Source organism: Cupressus sempervirens, chromosome 11 (assembly GCF_028749045.1).
Source record: "Cupressus sempervirens isolate cs-2001-9-10 chromosome 11, ASM2874904v1, whole genome shotgun sequence".
In the NCBI taxonomy this organism is placed as follows: Eukaryota; Viridiplantae; Streptophyta; class Pinopsida; order Cupressales; family Cupressaceae; genus Cupressus; species Cupressus sempervirens.
Window position 1 is genome coordinate 160,317,029 of NC_143128.1, and position 26,601 is coordinate 160,343,629.

General features: G+C 35.5%; 1 pseudogene; it reads right to left on the reverse strand.

The window, feature by feature from the left end:
• Positions 1–19,018: 19,018 nt before the first annotated feature.
• Positions 19,019–26,601, reverse strand: part of LOC149528689 (protein CHUP1, chloroplastic-like) — a 137,575-nt pseudogene continuing 129,992 nt past the window's right edge.

Here is a 26,601-nt window from a genome sequence, read left to right on the forward strand (position 1 = left end):
TTGCATGGTGGTTTTCTTGTCCCTATTGAGGTGGAAACATTTGGTGAAGAAAAAGATAGTTGTAGATTTCTTCTTTTTTGCGTCAAAGTGTGGGACACACTTTTCTAGCTACCTAGGGAGTCTGATGCAGGAGCATCTTGCACGAGAAAATTTATTTCAAAAATTTAAAAAAAAAAAAATTGGAGAGAGATAGTGATGAAAATTAGAGGAAAAAATAAATAAATAAAAAGGGAAAAAGGAGAAAAAGAAATAAAAAAAAGGGGGAAAAGGAGAAAAAGAAAAAAAAAGGAGGAATTTCTATTTTCGAGGTGCATAGGTGGCACAAATAGAAAAATAAGCAAAATAGTTGTCATTCCATTAATCAAGGTGTGTAGGTAAATCTTAGAAGCTTTTGGAAAGTTCCATAAATCATGCATTTAATAGTTGTTGTGATCCATAAAGAAAATGTAATCTTTTAATTGGGCTACCTGGTGGTGCTTAGTTGTACTTAGGTGGAATTCTAGAAAGTTGTGGATATTGTAGAAGGTTATGGATATTGTGTAGGTAGAATTCTAGAAGGTTGTGGATAAATTGGTAACTTCCTATTTAAGTAATGCATATGAGCATTTCTAATCAAGTGGGATGGTGTGAAGACTTCAAGGTGTGAAAGCTCTAAAGGGGTAGCTCTTCAAGTAGAAGTTCTTGGTGAAGCTCTTGGTGTGAAGACTTTTATTTGGGATTTGTCTTATGTTGAAGAATTTGTAAACTTATTTTTGAAAAATTCATATCTATGATATCATCTTGTGGGTGTTGTGAGGATTTTCAAGTATAATCAAATTTCTTGTGAAGCATTTTATCTTTCTTGCCTACATATTGTTGCATTTTGGTTGTGTGTTGGTAAGGCTGGTGTGGCCCTTCATCAAGTGGTATTAGAGCATACCTTCATCAAGTGGTATCAGAGCGTACCTCCATCAAGTGGTATTAGAGCAGGAGTTCCTGAGTGTACAAGAAGATCGCCAAAGTGTGAGGCAGTTTGTACCAGGGCCTCGGTTGGGTGAAGTTTATTAGAGTGGGAGTTCCTTAGTGTACAAGCAGATCACCAAAGTGTGAGGCAATTTGTACTAGGACCTTGGTTGGGTAAAGTTTATCAGAGCGAGAGTTGTTGAGCATGTAGAAAGATTGCCAAAGCTGAGGTAATTTGCACCAAGACATTGGAGGACATCCAAATTGATTGATGAATGTGAAGATGGAGGACTGAACTTGTTGAGGCATGATCATAGAGAGCTTGTGGATTATCGATCTATGGTCCTAGAGTTGTGATGTGGTTATTGATTATGCATGCGAGGTGGCAGGTTGCGAACTAACTTGCAAACAATTCAAGGTTGTCACAAGGAGCATGGCAAGGATTTTTTGTAGAGGGTTTACGAAGATCTTGAAAGATGGCTCCGAGAGGATTGGACCCTAAGATGATTGCAAAACTCTATGATATAGTAGAGAGGAATTTTTCTAAGATGTTTGGTCAGCTTGAAGCTAGCTTGGCTGATTGAGTTAAGGATGTTCGAGAGAGAAGATGGCATTGTAATTTTGAGGTGGAAGAAGTTGGTTTTGTTGATCAATTTGTGGAGCTTGATACAGAACCTATGGAGAAATTAGAGGTTGTTGCTGATGATATCCCTAACCTTATTGATGTTAGGATGGAGATTGGTTTTAATGATTAGTTTATTGAGTTTGACATGGATATTAAGGAGCACTTAGTTGTGGATGACCTAGTTGTTGTTGGTGGTTTCTTGTCTATTGTAGAGCATCTTGTTGTCAGCAATGAGGTTGCTGGTGTTGTGAATTTGGAATGTGTTGATGGATATCTACATGTTGCTGCTGATGTGGAGTTTATTATTTTTGGTATTGACTCACTAGTTGTTGGTGTGGATGAGGGCTTGCTAATAAAGTGTTATGTTCAATTTGTTTGTGGAAGTCAGCATGTTGATTGGACGGTTAAGATTCTAGTGTTTGACATATGGATGTAGATGTGGAAGATTTGCATGTTGGTTTTCTTGTCCTTGTTGAGGTGGAAACCTTTGGTGAAGATAAAGATGGTTGTAGATTTTTTCTTTTTGGCATCAGAGTGTGGGACACACTTTTCTAGGTACCTGGGGAGTCTGATGTAGGAGCATCTTACATGAGAAAATTTATTTAAAAAATAAAAAATTAAAATAAAATTGGAGTAGAGAGAAATTGACAAACATTAGAGGAAAAAATAAATAAATAAAAAGGAAAAAAGAAGAAAAAGAAAAAAAGGAGAAATTTCTATTTTGGAGGTGCATAGGTGGCACAAATAGAAAAATAAGAAAAATAGTTGTCATTCCATTAATCGAGGTGTGTAGGTGAATCTTAGAAGCTTTTTGAAAGTTCCTTAAATCATGCATTTAATATTTGTTGTGATCCACAAAGGAAATTTAATTTTCTAATTGGGCCACATGATGGTGATTAGTTGCATTTATGTGGAATTCTAAAAAGTTGTTGATATTGTAGAAGGTTGTGGCTATTGTGTAGGTAGAATTCTAGAAGGTTGTGGATAAATTGGTAAGTGCCTATTTAAGCAATGCATATGAGCATTTCTAATCAACCGGGAACGTGTGAAGACTTCAAGGTGTTAAAGCTCTAAATGGGTAGCTCTTCAAGTAGAAGTTCTTGGTGAAGCTCTTGGTGTGAAGACTCTTATTTGGGATTTCTCTTATGTTGAAGAATTCAAAAAATTATTTTTGAAGAAGCCATATCTATGATATCTTCTTGTTGGTGTTGTAAGGATTTTCAAGTATAATTAAATTTCTTGGGAAGCATTTTATCTTTCTTGCCTCCATATTGTTGCATTTTGGTTGTGAGTTGGTAAGGGTGGTGTGGCCCTTTATCAAGTTGTATTAGAGTGTACCTTCATCAAGTGGTATCGGAGCGTACCTCCATTAAGTGGTATCAAAGTAGGAGTTCCTAAGTGTACAAGCAGATTGCAAAAGTGCGAGGCAGTTATTACTAGAACCTTGGTTGGGAGAAGTTTATCAGAGTGGGAGTTCATAAGTGTACAAGAAAATTGCCAAAGTGTGAAGGTAGTTTGTACTAGGACCTTTGTTGGTTAAATTTTATTAGAGTGAGAGTTATTGAGTGTGTAGATAGATCAGCAAAGCTGAGGCAGTTTGCACCAGGACCTTGGAGGACATGCAGATTGATCGATGGATGCGAAGATGGAAGATTGAACTTGTTGAGGCATGATCATAGAGAGCTTATGGATTATAGATCTATGGTCCTAGACTTGTGATGTGGTTCTTGATTGTGCATGAGAGGTGGTAGGTTACGAACTAACTTGCAAAAAATTCAAGGTTGTCACAAGGAGTGTGGGAAGGATTTGTTGTAGAGGGTTTATGAAGATCTTTGAAGATGCCTCTGAGAGGATTGGACCCTGAGATGATTGCAAAACTCTATGATATAGTAGAGAGGAATCTTTCTAAGATTTCTTCTTAGCCTGAAGCTAGCTTGGCTGATCGAGTTAAGTATGTTCGAGAGAGAAGATGGCATCGCAAGGTTGAGGTGGAATAAGTTGGTTTTGTTGATTAGTTTTTGGAGCCTGATACAGAACCTATAGAGCAAATAGAGGTTGTTGTTGAGGATATTACTAACCTTGCTGAAGTTGGGACAGAGATTGGTTTTGATGATTAGTTGATTGAGTTTGACATGGATATTAAGGAGCACTCAGTTGTGGATGACCCAGTTGTTCTTTGTGGTGGCTTGTTTATTCCAGAGCATCTTGTTGTGAGCAAACTGCTAGTGTTGTGAGTTTGGAATGTGTTGACGGAGATCTACATGTTGCTGCTGATGTGGAGTTTTTTATTGCTGGTATCGATTCACTAGTTGTTGGCATGGATGAGAGCTTGCTAATAAAGTGTTATGCTTAGTTTGTTTGTAGGAGTGAGCATGTTGATTAGATAGTTGAGATTCTAGTGTTTGACATATGGGTGCAGATGTGGAAGATTTGCATGGTGGTTTTCTTGTCCCTGTTCAGGTGGAAACATTTGGTGAAGATAAAGATGGTTGTAAATTTTTTCTTTTTGGCATCAAAATGTGGGACACACTTTTGTAGCTACCTAGGGAGTCTGATGTAGGAGCATCTTGCATGAGAAAAATTATTTAAAAAATAAAAATAAAATTGGAGGAGAGAGAAAGTGAAAAAAATTAGAGGAATAAATAAAATGGGAAAAGGGGGAAAAAGAAAAAAAGGAGGAATTTCTATTTTTGAGGTACATAGGTGGCACAAACAGAAAAATAAGAAAAATAGTTGTCATTCCATTAATCGAGGTGTGTAGGTGAATCTTAGAAGCTTTTTGAAAGTTTCTTAAATCATGCATTTAATATTTGTTGTGATCGATAAAGGAAATGTAATTTTCTAATTGGGCCACAAGGTGGTGCTTAGTTTTATTTAGGTGGAATTCTAGAAACTTGTGGATATTGTAGAAGGTTGTAGATATTGTGTAGGTATAATTCTAGAAGGTTGTGGATAAATTGGTAAGTGCCTATTTAAGCAATGCATATGAGCATTTCTAATCAAGCGGGAAGGTGTGAAGACTTCAAGGTGTGAAAGCTCTAAAGGGGTAGCTCTTCAAGTAGAAGTTCTTTGTGAAGCTCTTTGTGTGAGGACTCTTATTTGGGATTTCTCTTATGTTGAAGAATTTGTAAACTTCTTTTTGAAGAAGTCATATCTATGATATCATCTTGTGGAAGTTGCAAGGATTTTCATGTATAATAAAATTTCTTGTTAAGAATTTTATCTTTCTTGCCTCCATATTGTTGCATTTTGGTTTTCAGTTGGTAAGGGTGGTGTGGCCCTTCATCAAGTCTTATCAAAGCAGGAGTTCCTAAGTGTACAAGTAGATCACCAAAGTGTGAGGTAGTTTGTACGAGGACCTTGGTTGGGTGAAGTTTATCAGAGTGGGAGTTCCTAAGTGTAAAAGGAGATTTCCAAAGTGTGAGACCATTTGTACTAGGACCTTGGTTGGGTAAAGTTTATCAGAGCGAGAGTTCTTGAGCATGTAGACAAATCATCGAAGCTGAGGCAGTTTGCACCAGGACCTTGGAGGACATGCAAATTGAAAGATGATGTGATGATGGAAGACTAAACTTGTTGAGGCATGATTGTAGAGAGCTTGTGGATTATAGATCCATGGTCCTAGACTTGTGATGTGGTTCTTGATTGTGCATGTGAGGTGTTAGGTTGCGAACTTACTTGCAAACAGTTCAAAGTTGTCATAAGGAGCATGGGAAGGATTTGTTGTAGAGGGTTTACAAAGATCTTGGAAGATGGCTCTGAGAGGATTGGACCCTGAGATGATTGCAAAACTCTATGATATAGTAGAGAGGAATTTTTCTAAGATGTCTTCTCAGCTTGAAGCTAGCTTGGCTGATCGAGTTAAGGATGTTCGAGAGAGAAGATGGCATCGCAAGGTTAAGGTGGAAGAAATTTGTTTTGTTGATAGGTTTGTGGAGCCTGATACAGAACCTGTAGAGACAATAGAGGTTGTTGCTAAGGATATTCCTAACCTTGTTGATGTTGGGATGGAGATTGGTTTTAATGATTAGTTGATTGAGTTTGACATGTGTGTTAATGAGCACTCAATTGTGGATGACCCAATTGTTATTGGTGGTGGTTTGTTTATTGTAGAGCATCTTATTGTGAGCAATGAGATTGCTGGAGTTATGAGTTTGGAATGTATTGATGGAGATCTACATGTTGTTACTAATGTGGAGTTTCTTATTGCTGGTATTGATTCACTAGTTGTTGGTGTGGATGAAGGCTTGCTAATAAAGTGTTATGTTTAGTTTGTTCATGGGAGTGAGCATGCTGATTGGATGGTTAAGATTCTGGTGTTTGACATATGGATGCAGATGTGGAAGATTTGCATGGTGGTTTTCTTGTCCTTGTAGTGGTGGAAACCTTTGGTGTAGATAAAGATGGTTGTAGATTTTCTCTTTTTGGCATCAAAGTGTAGGACACACTTTTCTAGCTACCTAGGGAGTCTAATGCAGGAGCATCTTGCATGAGAAAAATTATTTTAAAAATAAAAAATAAAAAATAAAAATAAAGTTGGAGGAGAGGGAAAGTGACAAAAATTAGAGGAAAAAATAAATAAATGAAATGAGAAAAAGGAGAAAAATAAAAAAAGGAAGAATTTCTATTTTCGAGGTGCATAGGTGGCACAAATAGAAAAATAAGAAAAATAGTTGTCATTCCATTAATTGAGGTGTGTAGGTGAATCTTAGAAGCTTTTTGAAAGTTCCTTAAATCATGCACTTAATATTTGCTATGATCCATAAAGGAAATGCAATTTTCTTATTGGGCCACATGGTGCTGCTTAGTTGTATTTAGGTGGAATTCTAGAAAGTTGTGGATATTGTAGAAGGATGTGGATATTGTGTAGGTAGAATTCTAGAAGGTTGTGGATAAATTTGTAAGTGCCTATTTAAGCAATGCATATGAGCATTTCTAATCAAGCAGGAAGGTGTGAAGACTTCAAGGTGTGAAAGCTCTAAAGGGGTAGCTCTTCAAGTAGAAGTTTTTGGTGAAGCTCTTGGTGTGAAGACTCTTATTTGGGATTTCTCTTATGTTGAAGAATTTGTAAACTTCTTTTTGAAGAATTCATATCTATGATATCATCTTGTCAGTGTTGTAAGGATTTTCAAGTATAATAAAATTTCTTGTGAAGCATTTTATCTTTCTTACCTCCATATTGTTGCGGTTTGGTTGTGAGTTGGTAACGGTGGTGTGGCCCTTCATCAAGTGGTATCACAGCATACTTTCATGAAGTGGTATCAAAGTGTACCTCCATCAAGTCGTATCAGAGTAGGAGTTCTTGAGTGTACAAGTAGATTGCCAAAGTGTGAGGCAGTTTGAACCAAGACCTTGGTTGGGTGAAGTTTATCAGAGTGGGAGTTCTTGAGTGTACAAGTAGATCGCCAAAGTGTGAGTCAGTTTGTATGAGGACCTTGGTTGGGTAAAGTTTATTAGAGCAAGAGTTCTTGAGCATGTAGACAGATCACCAAAGCTGAGGTAGTTTGCACTAGGACCTTGGAGGACATGCAGATTGATTGATGGATGCGAAGATGGAAGACTGAACTTGTTGAGGCATGATTGTAGAGATCTTGTAGATTACAAATCCGTGGTCATAGACTTGTGATGTGGTTCTTGATTGTGCATGTGAGGTGGTAGGTTGCGAATTGAGTTGCAAACAATTCAAAGTTATCACAAGGAGCATGGGAAGGATTTTTTGTAGAGGGTTTACGAAGATCTTTGAAGATGGCTCTGAGAGGATTGGACCCTGAGATGATTGCAAAACTCTATGATATAGTACAGAGGAATTTTTCTAATATGTCTACTCAGCTTGAAGCTAGCTTGGCTGATCAAGTTAAGGATGATTGAGAGAGAAGATGGGATCACAAGGTTGAGGTGGAAGAAGTTGGTTTTGTTGATCAATTTGTGGAGCTTGATAGAGAACTTGTAGAGAAAATAGAAGTTGTTGCTGAGGATATTCCTAACCTTGTTGATATTGGGATGGAGATTGGTTTTAATGATTAGTTGATTGAGTTCGACATGGATATTAAGGAGCACTTAGTTGTGGATGACCCAGTTTTTGTTGGTGGTGGCTTGTCTATTGTAGAGCATCTTGTTGTGAGCAATGAGACTACTGGTGTTGTGAGTTTGGAATGTTTTGATGGAGATCTACAATATTGTGTTATCTGTGTTGTGAATTTATTTCTATATTTTATTGGTGAAGTTGTAGTTGTGTTATTTTTTGATATTAGCTATGAATTTATTTTTTGTAGTTTAATAATCATTTAAAATGAGAGATTAATAAACTATGGATACAAAAATGTTAATTTTTACAATTAAAGATCCCTTTGGTTTTGTATGCAGCATCGCTACTCTTGTTAAGCATGAATCAAAAAGTTAAGTGATGTTAGCATTTGCATCTCATTAGGAGATTTGCATTTTTTTTCACTTAATAGGGGTCACCCACGGCTCATTTATAGTAGAGTCCTCTTTTTGGTTTTATTTTTCAATGGTATTGAACATTTTGCATATATATTGTTATATTTCAATGATATTGGTAATGTTTATCCATTTTAACAAATAAAATCCTTGTAACTCTCTGGTAACCAAAAAAAAAACACTAACATACATTCAATTTTCTCCTAAAACTAAAATAATAGAATCACTTCAAACTAATTATTTTATCACTACTTGATGATATCTACCTCATGGTTTCACCATTACTGAATATTGCTAATAAGTTTTTCCATAGCCACTAATCCTTTCTTTCTCTAAACACTGCAATTTTTGTAATCATGCTTTCAACTTGTTTGTGTTGTTTGTCTAACTTTAGTGGAACCATAGATATTAAAGACTAAAACCATACATAAGAGTTCCTATGTGAGTTGTTACCTAATTACCTTATTTAGCAACCCAATACAAACAACAAAAATAGATGATCACCATTATGAATTTCTAGTCAAATATGTTACAATCCATAAAAAAATGTGCTAAGCAATTCAGAAAATGAATGAAAAGTTACACTATAGTAGAGTCATAGACACATATGTTAATTAATAGAATTAAAAGATAATTTACCAATTGTAGGATATAGTTGCTTGACAATCAGATATAATCATTTACCTTATAGGCACTAAGAATGGAGATTTTATTTTTTTGAACAAAAGGCCTATATGAAATATATATTAAAATAAAGATTTATAACAAAGGCATGGAAGCCTAGAATAGAATAATGAAATAGAGAAAAAAGAGGTATGTGGTAGAAGAATAATGACTGCCCTGAGGGTATATTTCACCAGAGATTAGAGCTGATTATGAAAAATATGTGTGCTCTTCATTTATGGATTGCATGATATCTAGAAAGTCAAAAATCTATGGCATTGGTCCTTCAAAGTGTAGTGCTCTACCATCACAACCATGGTTTGCGATTTTGTCAGTCAATTTTTTTCCCTCACTATATGTGTGAATAGATGGGAACATTAGCATAATATTCTAGATTTGGGTCATAATATATTTGATGCTATAGTTGGAGCACTTTTGGTATTTGATGCCCTCCACAATAAGTGTAGAGTCTCCCTCAATGTGAATCTTAGTGCAACCTATCCTTAGGGTGCATTGAAGCCCAGTTAATAATGCCATTTCTTCAGCCTAGTTATTGGTCCTTTAGGGAATTGGTATTGTATGCATCATAATGGGATCACTAAAGTGATTTTGGATTACAAATCTAATAACTAACTATCCTAGGTTGCCTCTCAAGGCTCCATCAAAATTTAGCTTAACATATAGAGGTAGAGGTGGTCTCCATCTAATCTCTTGCTTGTTCACCTTTTATTTATTGGTGGTAAATTGTGACCTTGGAAAGGGAAGCTTAATAATTGGCCAATCTTTTAAAAGATTGCTATGATGGCTTCCTCAATAGAAGTGTCTAACTTGTTCAAGAACTTCATAGTTGTGGAGGATGTATGTCAAAAGATTCTTAGATTTCTTTCACACCATATTGACCATACTATTATTGCACAAATACGGATCCAAATGCATGAAAAGAATGAATCTTTAAATAGGATTGGCCATGCTAGAAACAAATCCACAAGTGTGTTAGGAAGAGGCATATGGTAATTGTTAGCTTAAAGAATAAATTTGACAACTGAGTGTCAATACACTTAACCAACATCAAGAGTAAGTGCCAAGTAAGATAAAGTGTCGAGCTATAACAAGTGTCGAGTGATAACAAGTGCCGAGTGATAACAAGTGCTGAGCTATAACAAGTGCTGAGTGTTAACAAGTGCCGAGTGATAACAAGTGCCGATTGTAACAGGTTTTGAGTGCTAACAAGTGCCCAGTACAACATGTGCTGAGTGATACAATTTTGTTTAGGTGCCGAGCTATCCAGGAAATAGCATGTGCCGAGTATCAGAAGTATTTCAGGAGCTGAGTAACTTAGTAGATCAACATAAAAGTTTAAATTGCACAAACTATGATGCAAATAGTTTTTACAGGTGACAGAAGGTAAAATTCAAGGGATTTAATGATAAAATTGAATCTTTTATTTTTCCCATGAAACTCACATGCAGCCAATAAGAAAAATGATAAAGGCATGCAACCAATCAGTAAAAAATAAGTGTTGAGCGAGAAATTGAGATTCAATATGGATCGTAGATCCAAATCAAACCCTAAGTCTTTGCAGTCTTTATAAGGAAGATGAAATTTCATTGTAAATATATGGAAGGACATACAAGGGTGCATAAGAAAATCTATTTTTAGAAGAAAGGATTATTAGATCACAAAGGATCAAGATCAGGAGAAGGTAGAAAAGGAGCCTACATTCAGCAATCAAGGATTGTAATCTATCATGTTTATTATATCTAATACTCTCTAGCAATTGTATTAGAATGAAAATCCTATTGTGATAGGTTAGCTTTATAGCTATTTTGTAAGATCTTTTTGATTAGGTGATTAAAATCCTTTAACAGGGTGACACTTCATGTTAAGTGTTTGTAAATCCTCTAACTAGGTCACTATTAATACAGTGTAAAACCTTTAACAAGGCAGGCCTTTAATAGAGCAAACCATTAGAAGTGGTTGAACAATATTGCTACAGTAAATTTTGTGGGTATCATACCCACCCCAGTTTTACCTTCTTATTCTTGGAGGGTTTCTGGGTTACCAAATTCCATTGTTATGAGTTATTGATGCATGAGTTTTGTTACATGTTTATTTGATGTACTTACATGCATGCAATTTACTTTAAGATAGAAGTTTTACACGCCCCTCTCATAAGTACTCTTTCCATATTTGAATATTCCAAAAATTAGTATAAGAGTCATCTAGGTTCTCACAAGGAAAAGCCTAACAACTTGGAGGAAAAGATCTAAAGATGGAAGCTTTCAAACTTGGAAAGATCATTGAAAATCAGGTGATAGATGTGCAACTTGCTTTGCACAGCTTGGAGGAATTAAAAAAAAAACTGAGAAACTCATTAAAAAAGAGGAAGGATCTAGCCATAGCTGAAAATGATATACACTACAAGGAGATTGATACCACCAACATATTCTCTAGTGGAGACACTAAAGAGTTTGATACAGCAATAGCAGAACTGATGGAGAAAAATAAAATTCAAGCAGATGAGATAAGAACTCTCAAGATGGAACATAAATCATAGGCTATAATGATATGTGAAATTAGTGAAAAAAGGAAAAGAGTATTTGATGATAAGGTCATGATGGAAAATGACAAAAGGAATCTTGAAAATAGACTTGAAGAAAAATGTACTGAATTGGCAAGGATCTCAACCATGCAGATGGATACACTTGCTCAAATGATGAACCTTCATCATGAACTCAATATGAAAGATATTGAGATCTCTACTTTGAAGATGTAGAAGGAACAAATGTAGAATGAATTGAACAGAGAAAGAGAGGTGGCAAAACATCTCAACAAATCAAGTGAAGCCATCAAATATTTTGAACAAATACTGAAATCTCCAAGATCAACCCATGACACAACAGGACTTGGATATAATAGCACTGAAGTAGGAGAATCATCAAAAAGTACAGAATAGAGAAGTGAAAAAGGTAAAGATGTTAAACCTACATGTCATTTCTGTGGAAAGAAAGGACATACATCTAATGTCTATAGAAGCAAGAATGCCCATCAGCATGACAAACCCAAAAGCATAAATCATTGTCATAAATGCAAGAAGCAAGGTCATCAAGCATATGAATGCAAAACCCAAACTATCAAGACATCAAGATTTGATGGACACTATTATAATTGTAAAAAGTATGGACATAGAGCTTTTGAATGTAGATCAAAGTCTATGTGGACAGTAAATCAACCAGCAAAGACATCAAACCATGAATTTTGGGATTACAACACCAGGTACAACAGTCACTATTGTCAAGAATATGGACCTATCTCATAGAACTACATAAGAACACATTTTAGAGGGAACTACAAAAGATGGTTGAGTCAAACTACATGTTTTAGTTGCTTAAAAATTGGTCATGTCAGCAGGAATTGCCCAACAAGGTCAAAGGCATCAAGTTATGAGTTCAACAATGGAAAGGCAAAGATAGATGTTGGACATATCAGAAGTGAAATGAATAAGACATGGAGGAAGAAAGATGAGTCTAGCACATCAAGTATAGAGATCACTTCACCTAATAGGTCAAGTGATCACACTTCATCAAATTAAGCAAAGAACAAGTGTTTGGGATTGATAAACCAAGTAACATCATAAATCAGTCCTAAGACATATAAGAACTACAAAAAGAAATCAAGATAAGAAAAGATGCTAAGTCAAAATTGAGAACTTTTTGAAGATATGTCAAAGTTGCCTTTAGTAGCCGAGTTGCTAACAATGACCGAGTTGATAGTTGATGCTGAGCTATGAAATATCAATAGGAGCTGAGTAAAGTAAAACACAATAGGAGTTGAGTCATGACAAAACTTTTCAAGTGTCGAGTAGACAATTGGCAGTGTACTAAGCATTTATTACTCTATTTTGAAGGGTACATAAATCTGATTTTCAATCATTTTCCCACCATTCAAACAAGAAGCAAAGACGAAAAGAGCGGAGAAGATCAAGATTAGCTCAAAAGCCATTTGTGAATATTTCAACAATGATTCAAGACAAGTTTCATCGATTTAAGGTATTTTACTTAAGTGCCAAGCTACGTAGGACTTATAAACTTGTTTAAATCATAAACCTTAGTTTGGAAAACAATGGCATCTGGGTCAGGAACCACTAAGGGTATAGAGAGTCATGAAGTTCATTAGGTCAGCAACGAAGTTAAACAACCTGAATTTAAGCCCATTCCAAAAGTAGTGTACAAGAATGATCCTGCAGGTGCATTATCAGTTATTTCGGATAAAGTTGTTATGGTCCAAGATGTTTGCAGATGTTATAATTGCAAAATTGGTGCCATAGGAGACTTAGAAATCTATAATGCATATGATAAACTATGTGAAAAAAAAGTACTGAAAAACGAGTTTTCGATAATAGAAAGAAAAGGATTAACAAAAATCCTGGCATTTTCGACTGTTTTCAAAACTGAATGGGTACGGATAGTTCTGAGCCAAATACATGATGGAGCCTTTTGGTTAGAGTCAGGACCAGTAAAATTCACCAAGAAAACTATTCATAGGGTTACTGGTATTCCAACCCTAGATCAGCCAAAGACCTTGCGAAGCGACAAAAGGGAAGTAATAGAGAAAAATATAGGTGCCAAATGGAACAATAGAGGAATGACTATCGACACAGTCACAGATCCCCTACTAGATTTTTCTGTGAGAATCATTTCACATAAATTCTATCAATCAAGTAGGTTAAACAATGTACCTTGTATAGCAGTTGATGTTGCATACAAGATAATCAAAAGGGATCACACTTATGATTTGGTAGAGCTCATGTTTCAACAAATTACTGAAAATCTGGGAGCTATAAGGAAGAGCAAGGGAGCTCAATGCAAATTTGGATCAGTTTTGATGTGCATGTTTTTCTATCTGATGAAAGAATTTCCTTCTATGGGTAAGGTAAGATGGAATCCAGATAAAACAATTGTTGAACAAATTAATGGATACATTGAATAGATGGGTGAAAATTTTGATGCCCAAATGACTGGTTATTTTGAGGACTTCAAAAAGTCCATGAAACAAAGAATGAGAATTCCAGTCTCATTGATTGGGAAATATGAAAAAGACATTTGTTTTCTTGTAGATATAGATTATACCTACATACAAGCAGTTATACCTAGAGTAAGATGGCTTAGGCCACTAGGTTATGAACTTGATGTTGATCAAGCCCCTGCAGCAATAACAGCTCTACTAGCAGAAGAAGCTGATAAAAATGCAAAATTTTTTGGAACTTATGATGTTGTCAAATCAAAGGTGATAACAGATTTGATGATTGCTTTAGTAGTAAAGAACAAAGAGAAAATGGTGAGACAAATCAAGAAAAAATTTGGCGTGGAAGAAGAAGGAAAAATATAAGAAGAGGGAGAAGACATTGAAGAAGAAGGAGATAAACTTCAAGGTAAGACTCAAGGGTTAGGAGAAGACAAAGAGGAAAGTGGTGAGGTAGAAGAAGCCAAGGAAGCACCAGTTAAGAGAAAGACCACAACTCCTTCTACTCCTCAATACAAGGGAAAGAAAGTAGCTACCCCTGCACCAAAGAGACCTACCAAAAGGGCTGCAGCACAAAAAGCCCAAGAGGAGGCAAAAGGAAAGAAGAAAGACTCAAAGAAGATAGTTGCTGAGTCAAAGAAAAGGAAATTTATTCCCCAGCCTGAAATAGATGAGGAGAAAACAAAGTCAAAAGACAATAGTCAATTTCAAGTGTAAAAAGGCATAATAACATATTTACTCCCATGTATAGAGCTTTCAGCATATTGCAGAATAAAATTGAAGAGGTAGTTACTAAATCCACAAGATTGTGGAAAATAGTTTACAAGAAAATAGAAGATGTATATAATGAAGAATACAAGGCAGAGGCAAGTGCCAAGACAAAGGAAAAGAAGGTGTCAGAAAACAAAGAAAAAGAGAAGAAACTAGTGGAGGAGAGTAAAGAAGAAAAGGAAGAAGAGACACATAACGAGGAGAAAGAGGAAGAGAAAGATACAGTTGAGCCACAAGATCAAAGTATGCAAGACATATAGGTATCTCCTCCTAGTCCTCCTCATGCCACCATCACACCTATAGATATCATAAGAATAAAAGATGTTATAGATACTTCAAATCTAAACATCAATCCATTAACTGTAGAGGATTTGGAAATCCTTGACCAATCATCACTAGTAGCAAAATTAAGTTCAAATCCTATATTGGTCAGTGTTGATGAATTACAAAATCCAAAAGTCAAGGTAAAAGCACTAGTGCCATCCTCAACCATAGAAACTACTGGTATTCTATTTCTTCCACCACCACCTCCATCAAGTATAGTCACTTATACACTCCAAATTCTGAGTACAGCAGTAGGGGAAATAAAAGAAACATCTGAACAACCAACAAGTTCAACCCCACCTAGCAATCATAAAAGGGATATTCAAGCTGAAGAAAAAGATGAGACAAAGAAGGAGGAGACTGCAATACAAACACTAGTTGCATTACCAAAATCTGGTACTCCAACCCAGACTCTTTAGCAGTCGAGCACAGATGGATTACAACTACAAATTAGGACACTAGGCTTGAGCTCATCAAAGGTAGTCAGGAAACTTCACTATGGAGTTCCTGAGCTTGATGAAGAAATAAAGATCCCATATTATGAATCTAGCACTCTTACTGAAGAAAAGATTAATGAAATTCAGAGTGCATTGGACAAAGGAAGGAAACAAGAAGCACTAAGAAAAGAATACAAGCATAAGCTTACCTTGAATGAAATTAAAGATATATTCACAAAAGCTTTTTGTTTAGAGACTCCAAATGAGTCGAGATCAATTATAGAGCAACTATCTGATATAGTTGACCAGGTGACTAATGAAGACCAGGAAACAAATGCCAGATTGCTTGAATGGTTTGAAAAGAAGTTCCAAGGTAAGGTAAATAGTAAAATATCCGGTGATATAACACTATCTAAAGAACTGGCAAAGAAAATTAAAATAATTAAAATTGTACTAGGAAACATCTTTTCCCTATACAACAAGATGTGTGATTTTTCCACATTCACACAGGACACTAGCCAGAAAATACTGAGCTTGGAAAACAATATGAAAATTTGTAGTATGCAACTCCCCACAAATCTAGCTCAGAGTGAGAAGCATTTTGTCCAATCACTTCACACACAAAGAGAGTTAGCTGTCTTAGCAGTAGAGGAGGCAACCACAAAAGCTAAATTGATACAAATTCAATCATCAATTACTCCTCATTTGGAACTACTTCACAAGGAGCAGATAAATGCAGAGGTAGTCCTCAAGAAAGACCCCAATCTTTCTTCATCTGATGAACTTGTACACCTAGCAGCAGAGATTGCCATCCAGTATAAGACATTGGATGTCGCATTAGCAAATTGGGATGTAGCTTTGAAGGTACTCCTTGAAGTAAATAGCACATTTTTGGCTAAGTATGGCATTTCATTATAAGACCCTTGACATAAGTGTCAAAAAGGCGCAGAATAAGTAATAAGAGAGTAATAAGAAGTGATTAAGTAAGGGGGAGATATAAGTACAGGAATGAAATGATAAGTATGATGAAAGGGGGAGATAGCAAATTTTGAAGGTAGGATAAATTAATGAGTCGCGTGTATCTTAATTAAGTGTTTTTGCCACTCATGTCAAAAGGGGAGATTGTTAGCTTAAAGAATAAATTTGACAACTGAGTGTCAATACATTTAACCAAGATCAAGAGTAAGTGCCGAGTAAGATAAAGTGCTGAGCTATAACAAGTGCCAAGTGATAACAAGTGCCAAGCTATAACAAGTGCCGAGTGTTAACAAGTTCTGAGTGATAACAAGTGTCGAGTGTAACAGGTGCTGAGTGCTAACAAGTGCCGAGTACAACATGTACCGAGTGATACAGTTTTGTTTAGGTGCCGAGCTATCCAGGAAATAACATGTGCCGAGTATCAAAAATACTTCAGGAGCCGAGTAACTTAGTAGATCAGCATAAAAGTTTGAAATTGCACAAACTATGATGCAAACAGTTTTTACAGGCGACAGAAGGTAAACTTTGAGGGATTTAATGATAAAATCGAATCTTTTATTTTTTTCGTGCAACTCACATGTAGCCAATAAGAAAAATGATAAAGGCATGCAACAAATCAGTAAAAAACAAGTGTTGAGCAGGAAATTGAGATTCAATATGGATCGTAGATCCAAATCAAACCCTAAGTATTTGCAGTCTTTATAAGGAAGACAAAATTTCATTGTAAATATATGGAAGGACATACAAGGGTGCATAAGAAAATCTATTTTCAGAAGCAAGGATTATCAGATCACAAAGGATCAAGATCAGGAGAAGGCGGAAAAGGAGTCTGCATTCAGCAATCAAGGATTGTAATCTATCAGGTTTATTGTATCTAATACTCTATAGCAATTGTATTAGAATGAAAATCCTATGGTGATAGGTTAGCTTTACAACTATTTTGTAAGATCCTTTTGATTAGGTGATTAAAATCCTTTAACAGGGTGACACTTCATGTTAAGTGTTTGTAAATCCTCTAACCAAGTCACTATTAATATAGTGTAAAGCCTTTAACAGGGCAAACCATCAGAAGTGGTTGAACAATATTGCTGCAGTAAATTTTGTGGGTATCATCCCCACCCCAGTTTTACCTTCTTATTCCTGGAGGGTTTATGGGTTACCAAATTCTAGTGTTATGAGTTATTGATGCATGAGTTTTGTTACATGTTTATTTGATGTACTTACATGCATGCAATTTACTTTACGATAGAAGTTTTATTGACTAAAGTGTGATACTTGCTCTATAATTGATAGCCAACCATGCAAAGAAACCAGCTTTAGGGGGAACCATCTTTGACCAACAGAATATGTATGGTTTGATAAGTCTTTGACGTTCTTGTATTTTTAAAATTGCATTATAGCCATTGGAAGCAGGAGCCCATATGATTCTATCATTGTAAAGCACTGATATGTTCATTCTGAGGACTCAAATATGTGGTTATTAGAGACTTGGTAATGAGGTATTGGAATCATTGGAAAAAGAGACAAAAAAGATATGTGATACTGTATAGCTTTGACTTGACATTTAGTGTGGATATTTAAGCTGATAGACTTACCCCCTACCAAATGCTTGTGGGTTTGTTCAGATTTTCTCACAATGTTATGTAGTAAGAAGTGGATTTGCCAGCCCTCGTCACCATAAAATGTTGTGTTTTCCACTATATACTAGTTGATGTCCTAAACATTTAGTTATTAGATCTAGTTAGAGATGAAAAATCTAGGTTAGCACATCTGTATGAGAATATCATAGGTAATAGAGAATACCAGCTTATAGAAAATATTTCTACATTTATCTATGGAAGGAATATTGGGATAAAGAAATTCTTTTTTATTTTCTGGTGAAAATTTAGATAATTTTTATTTTGAATAGTTGGATTTTATAGATTCCTACTTAGTAATCTCAGTGCTATAGATCTTGAAGCTATAGATATAGGAAGTTGCCTAAACTCAAGGATAGTTATAAGAAAATGATTTTTAGATAATTTATATATAATGTTTTTTCTGTTAATCAATTTATATATTGTAGACAATAGATTTCACATTGGATATTATCTAAGTGACTAGTTAAATAACTAAATTATAAGTTGTATTTAGTTAAAGTTTATTAAAAGAAAAAAGGAATAGTCAGCTAATTGTAGATGGTCTGCAATAGTGACTTATTATGTCAAATCCCTCAACACACGCAACGCGTTTGACAGAATTTCTCCATGCAATGTTCTGATATAATTGTGATGGCTTTAAAATCGGTTAATAAATATTAGGGTCATGAGAATTAATTGGTAGTTCCAACTATATTGCTATCAAAAAAGTCAAGCCTTTGATCATTCAAAGAATGAGATGGTACAGTTGATATAGTAATTGGAACTCTATAGCGCATTTTCTACAATGCAAATACAGAATTCCGCATACATCTCAATTGATTGGAAAAATAATCATTATTAGGCAACATCTTTACTAGGAAAGGAAATGAAGCGATTAAGGAGTGTTTGATGGGTTAATAAATTTAATTGTTGAGATCGCGTGCGATCACTTTCCCTGGAGGAGCTTTGTTCCTCAACTATTTGAGCTTTGTAGTTCCTCAACATGTCAACAAAAAAATGGAAAATTAAGTCTTACGGGAAAATTCTGCACAATACTCGATCAATCTCCACACTCCTCCCCAAGCGAAAAAAAATTCCAACAATCTTTTTGCGGCAATTAATAACTGCTGTGAGTCTAATATTTAGTGGAAAATTTAATGGTAAAACACCACAAATTTGAGAAAATTTAACTACGATAATCAAAACCCGTTGAAATTAATCATTTCAACGGTTGCAGTGTTCTCAATGTCAACATTTGCAGTGTTATCAATGTCAAAGACTTTCTGTGCGAAAAACCAAAAACAAAAAAACATTTCCCGGCCGTCATAAAATGATACGCCATCAACGTCAATTCGATAATTCCTCAAACATAAAAGCCATTACGAAAGAAATTGAAGAATTCAAGAATTATGCCATTAACCTACAAAATGGTGGTCAAAAGAAAACATGTCTTTCAAAACATATGTCCTCTTCCCTCATGTGTCCAAATCCATAATCCCAATGTCCCATCCAGCCCCCATCCTCCATGTATTTCCCCATACTTTCAGTTTAATGTCCAAAACCATCATCCCAATCCCCTACTCATATCTCAACCTTCACACTATCCTAATCCTCCAAAATCACAATCATCTGCACCACCCATTTTTCCTAAATGCAAAAATAAAATGATCTAATCACCCAAAGTCATACACCTAATGCCATGTCAAGAACTTGTTCCAAAGCATGTCATTATGGATTCCTCCTCTCCTTTAGATCCAACCAATTCCCCATCCCATAAATCCCTTATCCCTCAAAATACATTTATCCCTCTTAATCCATCTCATGATCCCATTCCTAATAAAGATCAAGACATTCCCTCTACTACACCTATTTATGATTCCATTCAATCTCAAGAGCTAGCATCCACAAATCCTCCACTTCATGAAGATGTCCCTTCCACTCCATCCACTAATACTCATCCATGTCAAGATCAAATCACTCCATCTCATGGTTCTATTCCCTCCACTCCATTCTATGATCCAATCATTCCTTCCATACCACTACATGATCCTCTTATAAGTCAAGATAAAAGTACCCCTTTATTTTCATTTCGTGATCTCAATCCATCCAATGATGCTATTATCCCTCATAATCCCTCTTGTGATCATAATCCTCCATGAGATCTTGTCGCACCTATCCAATCCATTCATGAACCCCATATACATGAACTTGTATCTTGTATTGAAAGTAATAAGTATCCCATTGAAGAAATAATGTCTCAAGATGTTGTTATACCTTCCACTCCTTCCAAATCAAAAATTCCTCCATCCAAAATTAAATGTTCCCATCATCCATATTCCAAGTCCATTTTGGGACCTTATATCCATATTCTACTTCCTTCTTCATTTCTATCCATTTTGGGTCGTTATGTTCCACTCCAAACCCTTCATCCCTTCCATCCATTTTGGGTCCTTACATAAATCCATATGCCATATCCAATTCTCCCACTTCACCCCTTCTACTCCAAATAAAGACCAGCAAAGGCACACATCCTTGAATTTCTTCCAATTGTTACCAGCCATAATTTCATCAACAATCTCTCCATCCCATTTATCCTTATACACCCATAACATGGCCAATGAAAGTAACTTGGATGCCAAAGATAAAGTGATTCAAGCCAAATATCCATAGAAATCCAAGGATCAACATGTCACCTTTAAAAGACCATGTTCAAGAAAAGAAAAATGTGATCGAAAAGAAAGAAAAAATCCCAAGGTCACAAAGGCTGAAAAAAAAACTGCAAAAATTATTTGGATTCCAAAACTACTTAATGAAGCAATAAATCGGAAGGAAATTTTCAAAATGGAATCCAATTTCACTAATCCAAAGGCTTCCTTCTTCCAAAAATCCTCAAAACTTCCATTTTCCAACTCCATTTTGGGTCCTTATGCCCTAAAATCCATCATCCTAAATCCATCATCTCCTTCATCCATTTTGGGTCCCTATATCCCAAACATCAAACTTTTTCCTACATATCCCCCAAAATTTCTTCCCGTCCATCACCCTTCAATGTATGTGCCAATGATGATCTTTCCACCTCCATCAAATGCTTATTCACAAGTCTTCAACCTAGCATCCATTAGCCATGTCTTCCTCCCCCAACCACTCCACCCCCTTTATCCAAACTTTCTCATAAGTTCTTTACCTCAATTTCCTAACCCATTTCATCCTTCTTTTCACTATCCTCGCAGCATCTTTGAGAAAATAGTAAAAATTCTTTGGAAATAACAAAGAACTAGAAATAAATATCAAGGGATACTATCCATGTATCTAGATTCTTGAGTCTTCCCTTTGTTTCTTATCTCATATCAAGTATCTTCCAATTCCACTTATCCATCCATTCACTTTTCCTCTTCCACTTGCACACTACATTGGAGGGCAAGCTTTATCCAAAAAAAAATCTAAAGTACTTTTAATGTCAATTCAAATTTAAGATAACAAAAAAAGTGTACCATTTTCTGCCAAATTAAAATTATCTCATTGTACTAAGAGGGAACATAACATAAAGATACAAGTAATATAGTGTCTTATATGGCCACAAACATCATTGGTTTCATATGCAATACCCTTAGTGTTAATCATAAGTTATTTCAAAAATGTATGGTAGTCATGTCTTGGTTATAAAAGTAAAGGAGTATGCCATAAATGTATGAAAGGTAATTTAAAGATTTATCCCTCTGATATGGTTCTCCCTCTGATAAGTTGTACTAACAGACATAATGCCAGACTCTCTCATCAAGTTCAAGCACTAATGCAGGATACATCAAAGTGTGGTACCTCAGTTCTTTCCCTTCCTCACTGCAATCAACTTTGTCTCAAATGCTTCTGATATAGGAAGTCATAAATATAAAATTCCCATCCACATTCCCATTAGGTTGTTTAATGTTATGTTTAAGATACATCCCAAATTCATTACTTGATGAACCTGATGACATTTTAGAGACCTCAATTCCAATAGTGAGGCTGATACTATCATGGACTCCCAATATGAAATCTAGTCCCGCATAGAAGTATATGGATTGCTTAACAGTTTCCCTATCAAAATGGACAAAAGAAGAAAATTCGAAGATTCAACAATGGTGGAAGAGAACCAATATCATCATTCCATTGTGCCAGCAGTATAGACTGAGTAATATCACACATATGGTGGTGATTTATGTCCAAAAATGCTCATCCTGTAGACTATTTAGTGAAAATAAACATTTGCACAGAGAATATTTTGAGGCACCGAATACTTCAAGGTTGAGTATAGGTGCGGCTTCCTCCAACTCTTCCTCTGATCAAGGATATATTTGATGATGACATCGCCACTACTTCAGTAGCGGGAAATGACACGGATTAGATGGAGATTGAGAGCAGATGTAGAGCTATCTATGCCTTCATAGAGAGCAAAATATGCTTCAGAACGGGTAATGCAGAGGCACAGGTTCTTCATAACATAGTGCCTTGTTTTCAAACATAGTCATTGGCTTGATCCTTCCTACCATGATTGGTGGATCCATTGAGATAATGACACATGGTGAGTAGCAATATAACCATGGGCTCTCCTATTTGCAGACAATAAGCAATTGAACATCTATCGACATGGAGCCCAGCTAATAAAGATTACTACAAACGAAGATGGGATAAGCTCGAGCATGCAAAGAATAGGAGTCTGCGAGTGGATTGAACCAACATATGTAGATTTAAAAAAAAAGAATAAAGGGAAATGCCTTTGAGTGACATTAATGGGTTCCAGATAGCAGACGCAACTTCAACTACATCTCCAAAACCCACATGATTCACTAGCACCTATACCTTTATGAGCGTAGTTTGATACTAACTGGCATCATAAGTATTCTATTATATTCACAACAACATTACTCTGCGTAACCCTACGTGCAGACTATTTCATTTGGTGAGAAATGGAGACACTCGAGTTCTTTTATGGTAACCGATCATCTTTTGATGTTTGAAGATAATGCATTCGAGGTTGATAAGTAGAACACCAGGCTTCTCATGAATCGTCAACTTGGCAATTTTAAACATGATGACGCTGAGACTCTCCGCTTTAAATTGCATCAAGGTATTGACTATAATATCTGCAATCGATGGTCTTGATTATCCAGGAAATACAGAGACATATTATAGTATAATACTCGCATTGCTTCTCCTTATATTATGAGACAAATAATTTTGAGTACCTGGAATATATATATAAGATATTGATACTCAATCTTGATTATTAAAACCTTGCAACCACGACATTAAGATGTCACATGTCCGTGGAGTATCATAAGGATATCTTGGCTTACAATATAATGTATTATACTGATAATATGGTAAATCAAGAATAATGTATGCATCTGTGTCCATAAAGAATTACCATGTGGCAAGAGTTATGAGTTACCTTTTCTTATTCCTTGGGGGAGTATCAAAGTAAAAGGGAGAGGATTTTGAATGATAAATAAAAAGAATAATTGCAAGATTCAGTTATAGAAACTGAAAGGCCACAGGAAAGAACAGGTTAAAAAAGCCAAGGGCAGAGTAAACAGGGGTTTTTTTGCATTCTTCCTTCTTCCAAACTGCAGACTTTGGACTCCAGGCAGGGAGGAGATTTTGTAAAATCATTTCATTTTCTTGAGAGGCTATGAGATGCAGAGCATGGGCTATTTCTTTTTCTTTTTTTAGAACTGTGTGCCTGAGATAGAGATAGGATTTTGATTAGTTGATGTTATATGGTGAAAGGAGTTTCTGTCTTTCTTGAAATAGCATTTTGGTTGTGATGTGTAGAAGATATTTCATGATCTTTTACAGTTAGCTAAGGGAGATTGGAGGCTAATTATATCAGAACTTTGATTATAGTCTATTTTTCTTCCATTGATAATGAACCTTGGGTCATTTTCAGTTTTCTCTCAATCACATTCCAATATTGTTTTTTTCTTATTGCATTATCAGTTCAAAATATCTTTAATGGATCTTATTTTTAATTTTCTCAAGACAGCGGAAGACATTTTCATTTTATCATGCAATGTAGCATCCAACAAATGAACTTTGCATCATCTACTGTTCTTTATTCTCTTTTTATGTAGTAGTATAGGTATTCACATCTACATTGTATTTATGGGTAGATGTACGATATCCTTTTGTTCTTTCTGGTTAAAAGCATCCACATTTGATTCACTGAATATCTTATATAGGGAGCTATACCCAATAAAATTTAGAGGAAGGTTATCAATTTCATGATAACCTGTCCACATGTTGGCGATAGTTTGTCATTTCACTTGGACATTCAGGGTCAAATTTGCATGCATTTCTTCAAAGGACAATTTATTCACTAATGGAATTTTGGTGGCTCAACTGGGGAACGAGACAAAATTCATTGCCTAACTTTTATTTCCTCATATTTGTGACTATCTTCGTGTGTAGGAGATTGGCAACTCTACATTTTGAACCCATTGAATCTTTGATTATGGGGTTTTAGTTTGTGTTATGGAAGCAGTTGTGGCTCAACCATTGGGGGCTCAAATCAAACCATTTTCCTTGGCTTAGTGTTCAACCTTACCAAAAAGGTCATGGGAATTCCTTCCCAAGTTTCATGGAGACAGGACACAAGATCTGGCTAATGACATCAAAGCGGTTACTGTTGCATACCAGATTCTCGGTGTGCAGCAAGAAGATGTGTTTGTCAGGTTATTTGTTCAAAGCCTCATGAGAAAAGTGGCAAAATGGTTTCAGCATTTGCAAGATGGATGTATTACAACTTGGGATGATCTGGAGCAAAGATTTTTGGAAAGATTTCAGCCCACAATTAATTCCCATAAATTATTGGTGGATCTTCTTCAAATTTAGATGAAATATGATGAATCTATAAGGGAGTTCATTGATAGGTTTAATCAAACTATTGATAAAATTTCTCTAGCCAACCAACCAAATTAAAGAAATCAAGTATGCTTCTTTATTGCTGCTATGGATGTTAAAGTCAAGTTTTGGTTACAATGCCTTGGAATGAAAAATTTGGTAAATGTGCAAAAAGAAGCAATCAAGTTAGAGGATGCCTTAATTCTTAGTGGTATGAAATCTATAAAGACTCTCCCAATGAAAGAGTACCTTTTTGGATAGCAACAATACATTGATGAAGAAGCTACAAAAAAGAAGCACGTTTTAGAAGAAGCCAAACCTACTCCCAAGGTTGCTTATTTTCAGAATTTGACAATTTTTAATGAGAAAGACTTTAAAAAACCCTTGCTGGCTGAAGATAGTGCTTTAAAGATGCCAGGATTTTGTTACACACATATTGAAAGTGATGAGGAGGAGCAAAGCAGTGCTAAAGAGCTCATAAATTTAGGTAACAAAGTCTTACCACATTCATTCTTTAGCCAAGAAGCTAGATCTCTCAAATCGATAGGTATAGAATGTTATCTAGTTTCAATTGGTCCAGATGATAAAGATTTTCATAATGGTATTTTGAAGTTTAGTCTCACTGAGAGAATGAATATTGATGATTCTTTGCATTCTGAAAATTGTAATCAGCAAGTTAAAGAATCTGTCATATGTGATAATGAAGCCATATTATATTCTCCTTTTGGAACTTTTGCTGATAGTAAGGTAACATATGCTGATGAGGATTTATCTTACACTGAAAGTTCTTTTTAGCATGTGAATATTGAGATGAAACATAAAAATAACCATTCATATGCAATGCCACAACAACAAGAAAGATTAGTTTTCAAAGAAGACAATCCCACTATGAGAAATTCGAAATGTGTAAATGAGGTTGAGTACCATGATGAAATAAGATGGGAAAATGAGAATACTCAGATTACAAATGAGAATCCTTACACCAATGATCAAAAAGGTGAAGAAAAGTATGAAAATCAGGAGGGTAAGATTTTCTGGAGTGACCTTAATCCACTTTTCATGTCGATAGGGTTTTGTGAGAATGCTGCTATCAAAGAAAATCCTCTTTTCTAGTCTCAAGATTCACAATTAAATAATGAAAAATTTGTTCAATTCTTCCATATTAACAAATTTTGAAATTCTAATGGAAGAAGGAAAGGTTAGGGTTAGTCCCCAACCAGTTGAAAACTCTACTGAAACACCATGTGAAAATCTCATCTATGAGGAAGAGAAAATCATAGACACATTCCTATTGTCACTTAGGCTGGATTATCCTTTAATGATGAACCAGATATTTGTTCAAATCAGATTAAGGATGAAATATTTATTGAAAAAATTTCTTTTCATCCATCTATGCATGATGTTGTTGATTTGGATTGGAAAAGAAATGTTGAGATATGTAATGCCATATTAGAAAGAGAAAGGAATGGAATTGATGATAGCTGGTTCCTTGAAAGAGGTGAAGGAGATATATACCTAAGGGCTGATCCTATGTTGAAGGAGGTGTCATCATGGCTGCAAGCTAACCATGATCATGTGCAAGAATTGAATCTTCATGACAGCACTTTAGGGCATTATACATCTTGTCTTGGTGAGCCTTCTTTATTTCATGCTTTTTAGTTTGAAGTGAGATCTAAACCTATGCATATTGAGGATCATTGCTCAAGTGAAGGAGAGTACTATAATAAATTTTGGCTGTTCAGAAAAGGATGTTGGATAAACATATGCATACATGTTGTTAGTCTGAAGTTTGGCATTGAAAGAGTCATCATCAAGTGATGGTTTGGAGTTGTTTCATTGAGGTACACTTTGCTGATTCGGAAGGGCTCCTTTTTCTCTCAACTGGTAAATGGATTCACTTAAC